The sequence below is a fragment of the Monodon monoceros genome, unplaced genomic scaffold, assembly GCF_005190385.1.
Source record: "Monodon monoceros isolate NGI ecotype Baffin Bay Population unplaced genomic scaffold, NGI_Narwhal_1 Super_Scaffold_6, whole genome shotgun sequence".
Classification (NCBI taxonomy): domain Eukaryota; kingdom Metazoa; phylum Chordata; class Mammalia; order Artiodactyla; family Monodontidae; genus Monodon; species Monodon monoceros.
In genome coordinates this window covers 23,619,949-23,629,199 of record NW_021703783.1, presented here as the reverse complement: position 1 = coordinate 23,629,199, position 9,251 = coordinate 23,619,949, and positions in this window count along the sequence as shown.

Below are 9,251 nucleotides of genomic sequence, written 5' to 3'. Positions count from 1 at the left end.
GCGGCCATGGCTCACGGGCCCAGCCGCTCCGCGGCATGTGGGATCTTCCCGGACCGGGGCACGAACCCGTGTCCCCTGCATTGGCAGGCGGACTCTCAACCACTGCGCCACCAGGGAAGCCCGGCAGGCGTATTCTTAACCACTTGCTGACTCTCCTGGTTGCCTTCTGCAAGGTTACATACAGGTCCTGACATCACAGAACTGCTTATTTCCTCAATTGTCCAGGTCTTGGAATAGAAGAATGGAACATGGAGCATCTTCCCATCTGGCTCCATCTTTGAGAGTGTGTCCTGCCGGTGAGTGTCATCTGTCACATGGGTTATGAAGAGAAGGTTGAGAGCTGCTCCTCCAGAGGGAGCCAGAGTGTTCCCCTTCCCCAGAACACATCCTAAGTTAACTGCTAGTGTTGGAGGGTCTCCTGCAGAGGCGGGGGATGGCTGTGGCTCACCGTGAGGACAAGGATACTGGCAGCAGAAGTTCTGGGACGTACTCCTTGGCATGAGCCCTCCCAGAGTCCGCCATTAGCCCCACCAAAGAGCAGGGTAGGCTCCAGTCTTGGGTCTCCTCAGGCCAAACAACCAACCTAAATATATGTATTCTTGTTTGGAGAAAGAATGGAAGGAAAGTAGGAAGGGTAAAGTTAATTCATGAACTATATTTCATGAAGAAAAATAACCTTGGGCATTGCATTAGTCTGGGTTCTCAGAGAAATAGAACCAGTAGGATATATATATATATATGTGTGTACGTGTGTGTGTGTGTGTTTGTTTACTTATGTATGTATGCATTCATTTATTCATTATGAGGAACAGCTCACACACTTATGGAGCCTAAAATGTCTCAAGATCTTCAAGGTGAATTGGCAAGCTGGAGATGTAGGAGCACCTATGGTGAGTTCCAATTCTAGTCTGAAGACCTGAGAACCAGGATAGCTGATGGTGCAGTTCTAGTCCAAAGGCCAGGAGGCTTGGGATCCAGGACGAGCTGATGCTTTAGTTCAAGTCTGAAGGCAGGAAACAGTCAATGTTCCAATTCAAAGCCAGTCAGGCAGGAGAAATTCTCTTTACTCAGAGAAGGACCAGCCTTTTTGTTCCATCCATGCTTCAGCTGATTGGAAGAGGTCCACCCACATTAGGAAGAGCAATCTACTGTACTCAGTCTACCAACTTAAATGTTAATCTCATCCAGAACACTCTCAGGGACACATCCAGAATAAGGTTTGGCCAAATATCTGGGCACCTCATGACCCAGTTAAGTTGACATAAAAAATTAACCATCACAGGCCTCATAAAAGATTTACATTCTCTAATGGCTTGTTCAGCTTTCCTGAAATCTTGATGTCACAAAGGATCATGATATTTTGTTTGAAATGGATCACAGAAGAGATACTTATTGAAGAACTCTTTAGCTGTATTTCCAATATGTGTACAGAATTTCCCCTTCTTGGCAGTCCTCTACTTCTTACTGAGTATGGGTGTGCTTCAAATCTACAACAAAATATTTTTTTAATGAATAAGTAGAGAAACTCTGGCTTTTTTAATATGGTGGAAAGGCATAGGATCATGTCACCTCTGGTTGCCCAGTAAATTAAAATGGTGACTTGCCACTGATTTTTACATATAAGTATGGCAATCACTGCCCCTGACAAATAGGGGAGCACACTCCTTATTCACCTCTATTTTTCTTTAATGGTTCTGAATTTGATCCATGTTTTGGGTGATCATTGGTGGTTTACACTACTCTGTTATTTGCATGTATTTCAGTGAGTGTAACTTAAATCACCCCAAGGCATCTGAAAGAGTGGAATAGTAACAATATTGTTGAGTATAACATAGCACTCATGTTTGGATCCTGTATGGTCCAGAATTATCCAAGTTATCTCACAATTTGAAAGAATCATAACATGGCAGAATTTGGAGAGAAGCCTTTCTGAGTGTCCCAATCAGTGTCACTTTTAATCACAAAGACACCTTTTTTGCAGAGCTTTTCATCCCTGGGAAAGGAAGCACTGCACTGCTAACAGAGATCACCTTTGCATAGTTCGTCATCAATAGCTCGCCTGATTTTCTTATTTTGCATCTGTTTTTTCTTTGGAGCAATTCAAAACCATGTCCTTTGGTATCTCAACTGAATCAAGCTATGAGAAAATCTTTCTGGCTTTGGGGGAAAAAATTCAATAGCCAACATTAAATGTTCAGTTAAGGTACATTGAATTCTTTATATGTCATAATGGGAATACTGAGACAGGCTGGGACCTGGGACCCTATGCTGCAGTGCTTGTACCTGGACAAACGTCTCCTCAAGAAACAAAATACAAAGAAATTATGAGGGACTAAACATAACTGTGTGCATGTGCAGCTGGGGACAAATTCTGGACAAGAAGATACTAAAAGATAAAAAAAAAAAAAAAAAAACCCAACTGCCACTTCCAAAGAGCCAGGAGCAAAAACAGGGTGTTGGGAGCAAAAACTCTGCATGCCCTCTGCACTCAACACCACCAAAGGGCTGGGCAAAACACCTAAGCCACCCCTCCGGCCTGAGCCCTGGACACACCCCTACCCCCACCCCATATAAGGAACCAGCCCCCCTTCCCCTGCCCTGGGGAGCGAACAAGGGAACCTATTACTTGTTTTTGCTCCTTCCTGCAGGAGCAGGAACCCCAACAAAGATTTGCCCAAATTTCTTGACTGGCCTATTATCAATTTCTATTGATTGGGGAAGGCCAAGAACACTGGTTGGTATCAATACTTTATTAATAAATGTATCAAGAATTAATCTTTTGGGATTCCCTGGTGGCGCAGTGGTTGAGAGTCCACCTGCCGATGCGGGGGACACGGGTTCATGCCCCGGTCCGGGAGGATCCCACATGCCACGGAGTGGCTGGGCCCGTGAGCCGTGGCCACTGAGCCTCCGTGTCCAGAGCCTGTGCTCCGCAACGGGAGAGGCCACAACAGTGAGAGGCCCGTGTACCGCAAAAAAAAAATTAATCTTTTAAGTGACAAATGGCCTTGCAATGTTGTCTCAATTACCATGAATAGGACATGAGCCTATTGTACCAGCAACATTCTCTGTTCCTCTGTTCTTCCCTCAGTGCAAATCATGTGTGCCTCTATGTGTATCTGGAAGAAGTCACCACTGCCTTTCTTCACTTGCAACTGTTTTCTCTGCCTCCTTCTCTCCCCATAAAAGATTTAAAAAATGATCTGAATCCTTACAAGAGTACTGAAACTGAAGTCCCTCTTGGGTTTACTAAGGAAGCGGCTGCTGAAAGATAATGTGGTTCCTCTGTTTTCCTGATAGGCCCTCAGATGGAAGAGGACAGAACTGAACTCTGCTCTGCTTGGTAATGGACCTTGATGTTTCTGGGAAGTTTACTAGGTAGTAGTTTGTAGGCAATAAAGGAAAACATTTCCTTCCTCAGTATAGGTGTACCCAGTTCTGTCATTGGAAATCGATATCTCTGCTAGATAGGACTGTTTATGTTGGATTTAAGAGGCTCAATAATTAAAGAAGTGGGAGCGTCTGCTTTTCACACATTTCTCTCCTGCATACTGTTATAATCCAAGCCTCCAGAACAGAATAGTGCCCAAGGCATAGCAGGTGTTACAACAGTTTTTGATACACGAATGAACACCTGACCTTATAGACTGATTCATACCTGATGCAAATTACAATTCTTGTGTGTGTGTGTGTGTGTGTGTGTGTGTGTGTGTGTATTCATGCTTAAATGCACCCATGTAGGTGTTTCAATAAATGAAAAAAGTTAACTTCACGCTGTGAATTCTGTTCTCCTTGCCTTTATTTTTGAGCTTTAGTTTGCCTCTAGCAAAGTAAATGTCTCCCCCTGCACACCTTCTCCAAAATGAGGCTTGTGATTGAAGAGAATTTCTCATTTGCTCATGTTGGTGTTGACATAAGGATGCTGCTGTTAGAACATATTTACAGATGTTCTAAAAGCCTCTGTCATAGTAGTGGCCAAAGAGATGGATTGTGTGAGTGATCTTTTTTTTTTTTTGATGAGCAAAGGTATTATATCATTGACCTTGATTAGAATTACTAGCATATGGTGACAATAGGCCAAATTAATCCATTTTATAGCTGTTTTAAAATGATCTACAGACTATGCACCTCTTTATTGCCAGCACCCTGGCTGAACTACCACTGCTCTCTGCAAATTCCTATTTCTAAATCTGTGACAGATACTATTCTTTTTTTTAAAAAAATTTTATTTTATTTATTTTTTTATACAACAGGTTCTTATTAGTCATCAATTTTATACACATCAGTGTGTACATGTAAATCCCAATCGCCCAATTCATCACACCACAATCCCCACCCCGCCACAGCTTTCCCACCTTGGGAAAACATTTGTTCTCTATATCTGTGTCTCAACTTCTGCCCTGCAAACCGGTTCATCTGTAATATTTTTCTAGGTTCGACGTACATGCGTTAATATACGATATTTTTTTTTCTCTTTCTGACTTACTTCACTCTGAGATACGAACTATTCTTAGAGCTGGCTCTGGAGAAATGATACACTTTAAAATAATATTTTTTCATTTAAATAACAGCCTCAAGTGGCTAGTCCACCAATATGCCCCCTAACGATATTATTAGTTGATTGTTTTCTTATTCAATCAATAATAATAGTCAAGGAAATAATTTATGTAAATTGCAGTTACCTAGAATAAATATGGAACCATCAGAATCTAGAGAAATACAAAGAGTCCCATACAATGTGCTGCTATTTCTTTTTTAACATCTTTATTGGAGTATAATTGCTTTATAATGGTGTGTTAGTTTCTGCTTTATAACAAAGTGAATCAGCTGTACATATACATATATCCCCATATCTCCTCCCTCTTGCGTCTCCCTCCTACCCTCCCTATCCCACCCCTCTAGGTGGTCACAAAGCACCGAGCTGATCTCCCTGTGTTATGCACCTGCTTCCCACTAGCTATTTTGTGTTTGGTAGTATATATAAGTCCATGCCACTCCCTCACTTTGACCCAGCTTACCCTTCCCCTTCCCCGTGTCCCCAAGTCAATTCTCTACATCTGCATCTTTATTCTTGTCCTGCCCCTAGGTTCTTCAGAACCATTTTTTTTTTTAGATTCCATATATATGGGTTAGCAAATGGCATTTATTTTTCTCTTTCTGACTTACTTCACTCTGTATGACAGTCTCCAAGTCCATCCACATCACTACAAATAACTCAATTTCATTTCTTTTTATGGCTGAGTAATATTCCATTGAATATATGTGCCACACCTTCTTATCCATTAATCTATCGATGGACACTTAGGTTGCTTCCATGTCCAGGCTATTGAAAATAGAGCTGCAGTGAACATTGCAGTACATGACTCTTTTCAATTATGGTTTTCTCAGGGTATATGCCCAGTGGTGGAATTGCTGGGTTGTATGTAGTTCTATTTTTAGATTTTTAAGCAAACTCCATACTGTTCTTGACAGTGACTGTATCAATTTACATTCCCACCAACAGTGCAAGAGGGTTCCCTTTTCTCCACACCCTCTCCAGCATTTATTGTTTGTAGATTTTTTGATGATGGCCATTCTGACTGGTGTGAGGCGATACCTCATTGTAGTTTTGATTTGCATTTCTCTAATGATTAATGATGTTGAGCATCCTTTCATGTGTTTGTTGGCAATCTGTATATCTTCTTTGGAGAAATGTCTATTTAGGTCTTCTGCCCAGTTTTGGATTGGGTTGTTTTTTTTTTTGATATTGAGCTGCATGAGCTGCTTGTAAATTTTTGAGATTAATCCTTTGCCAGCTGCTTCACTTGCAAATATTTTCTCCCATTCAGAGGGTTGTCTTTTCCTCTTGTTAATGGTTTCCTTTGCTGTGCAAAAGCTTTTAAGTTTCATTAGGTCCCATTTGTTTATTTTTGTTTTTATTTCCATTTCTCTAGGAGGTGGGTCAAAAAGGATCTTGCTGTGATGTGATTTATGCCATAGAGTGCTCTGCCTATGTTTTCCTCTAAGAGTTTTATAGTGTCTGGCCTTACATTTAGTTCTTTAATCCATTCTGAGTTTACTTTGTGTATGATGTTAGGGAGTGTTCCAATTTCATTCTTTTACATGTAGCTATCCAGTTTTCCCAGCATCACTTATTGAACAGGCTGTCTTTTCTCCATTGTATATTCTTGCTTCCTTTATCAAAAATAATGTAACCATATGTGCGTGGATTTATCCCCGGGCTTTCTATCCTGTTTAATTGATCTATATTTCTGTTTTTGTGCCAGTACCATACTGTCTTGATTACTGTAGCTTTGTAGTATAGTCAGAAGTCCAGGAGCCTGATTCCTCCAGCTCCATTTTTCTTTCTCAAGATTGGTTTGGCTATTCAGGTTCTTTTGTGTTTCCATACAAATTGTGAAATTTCTTGCTCTAGTTCTGTGAAAAATGCCATTGGTAGTTTGATAGGGATTGCATTGAATCTGTAGATTGCTTTGGATAGTATAGTCATTTTCAAAATATTGATTCTTCCAATCCAAGAACATTGTATATCTCTCCATCTGTTTGTAACAACTTTAATGTCTTTCAGCAGTGTCTTATAGTTTTCTGCATACAGGCCTTTTGTCTCCTTAGGTAGGTTTATTCCTAGGTATTTTATTCTTCTTTTTGCAGTGGTAAATGGAAGTGTTTCCTTAATTTCTCTTTCAGATTTTTCATCATTAGTGTATAGGAATGCAAGAGAGTTCTGTGCATTAATTTGTATCCTGTTACTTTACCAAGTTCGTTGATTAGTTCTAGCAGTGTTCTGGCACTATCTTTAGGATTCTCTATGTATAGTGTCATGTCATCTGCAAACAGTGACAACTTTACTTCTTCTTTTCCGATTTGGATTCCTTTTATTTCTTTTTCTTCTCTGATTGCTGTGGCTAAAACTTCCAAAACTATGTTGAATAATAGTGGTGAGAGTGGACAACCTTGTCTTGTTCCTGATCTTAGAAGAAATGGTTTCAGTTTTTCACCATTGAGGATGATGTTGGCTGTGGTTTGTCATATATAGCCTTTATTATGTTGAGGTAAGTTCCCTCTATGCCTGCTTTCTGGAGGGTTATTTATCATAAATGGTTGTTGAGTTTTGTCAAAAGCTTTTTCTACATCTATTGAGATGATCATATGGCTTTTCTCTTTCAATTTTGTTAATATGGTTCATCACATTGATTGATTTGTGTATATTGAAGAATCCTTGCATTTCTGGGATAAACTCCACTTGATCATGGTGTATGATCCTTTTAATGTGCTGTTGGATTCTGTTTGCTAGGATTTTTGCATCTGTGTTCATCAGTGATATTGGCCTGTAGTTTTCTTTCTTTGTGACATCTTTGTCTGGTTGTGGTATCAGGTGATGGTGGCCTCGTAGAAAGAGTATGGGAGTGTTCCTCCCTCTGCTCTATTTTGGAAGAGTTTGAGAAGGATAGGTGTTAGCTCTTCTCTAAATGTTTGATAGAATTCGACTGTGAAGCCGTGTGGTCCTGGGGTTTTGTTTGTTGGAAGATTTTTAATCACAGTCTCAATTTCAGTGCTTCAGTGCTCAATTTCAGTGCTTCAGTGATTTTTCTGTTTATATTTTCTATTTCTTCCTGGTTCAGTCTCAGAAGGTTGTGCTTTTCTAAGAATTTGTCCATTTCTTCCAGGTTGTCCATTTTATTGGCATAGAGTTGCTTGTAGTAATCTCTCATGGTCCTTTGTATTTCTACAGTGTCACTTGTTGCTTCTCCTTTTTCATTTCTAATTCTATTGATTTGAATCTTCTCCCTTTTTTTCTTGATGAGTCTGGCTAATGGTTTACCAATGTTGTTTATCTTCTCAAAGAACTAGCTTTTCATTTTATTGATCTTTGCTACTGTTTCCTTAATTTCTTTTTCATTTGTTTCTGATCTGATCTTTATGATTTCTTTCCTTCTGCTAACTTTGGGGTTTTTTTGTTCTTCTTTCTCTAATTGCTTTAAGTGTAAGCTTAGGTTGTTCATTTGAGATGTTTCTGGTTTCTTCAGGTAGGATTGTACTGCTATAAACTTCCCTCTTAGAACTTTTTTTGCTGCATCCCATAGGTTTTGGATTGTCTTCTTTTCATTTTCATTTGTTTCTAGGTAGTTTTTGATTTCCTCTTTCATTTCTTTAGTGATCTCTTGGTTATTACGTAGTGTATTGTTTAGCCTCCATGTGTTTGTATTTTTAATAGATTTTTTCCTGTAATTGATATCTAGTCTCATAGCATTGTAGTCGGAATAGAGACTTGATATGATTTCAATTTTCTTAAATTTACCAAGGCTTGATTTGTGACCCAAGATATGATCTATCCTGGAGAATGTTCCATGAGCACTTGAGAAAACAGTGCATCCTGTTGTTTTTGAATGGAATGTCCTATAAATATCATTTAAGTCCATCTTGTTTAATGTATCATTTAAGGCTTGTGTTTCCTTATTTACTTTCATTATGGATGATTGGTCCAATGGTGGAAGTGGGGTGTTGAAGTCCCCTACTATGATTGTGTTACTGTCGGTTTCCCATTTTATGGCTGTTAGCGTTTGCCTTATGTATTGAGGTGCTCCTATGTTGGGTGCATAAATATTTACAATTATTATATCTTCTTTTTGGGTTGATCCCTTGATCATTATGTAGTGTTCTTCTTTGCCTCTTGTAATAGTCTTTATTTTAAAGTCTATTTTGTGTGATATGAGAATTGCTCCTCCAGGTTTCTTTTGATATCCATTTGCATGGAACATCTTTTTCCATTCCCTCACTTTCAGTCTGTATGTGACCCTAGGTCTGAAGTGGGTCCCTTGTAGACAGCATATATACGGGTCTTGTTTTTGTGTCCATTCAGCCAGTCTATGGCCTTTGGTGGGAGCATTTAATCCATTTACATTTAAGGAAATTATCGATATGTATGTTCCTATTCCCATTTTCTTAATTGTTTTGTTCTTATAGTCTTTTCCTTCTCTTGTGTTTCCTGCTTAGCGAAGTTCCTTTAGCATTTGTTGTAAAGCTGTTTTGGTGGTGCTGAATTCTCTTAGCTTTTGCTTGTCTGTTAGGGTTTTAATTTCTCCATTGAATCTGAATATGATTCTTGCTGGGTAGAGTAATCTTGGTTTTAGGTTTTTCCCTTTCATCACTTTGAATATCTCCTGCCACTCCCTTCTGGCTTGCAGAGTTTTTGCTGAAAGATCAGCCATTCACCTTATGGGGTTTTCCTTGTATATTTTTTGTTGTTTTCC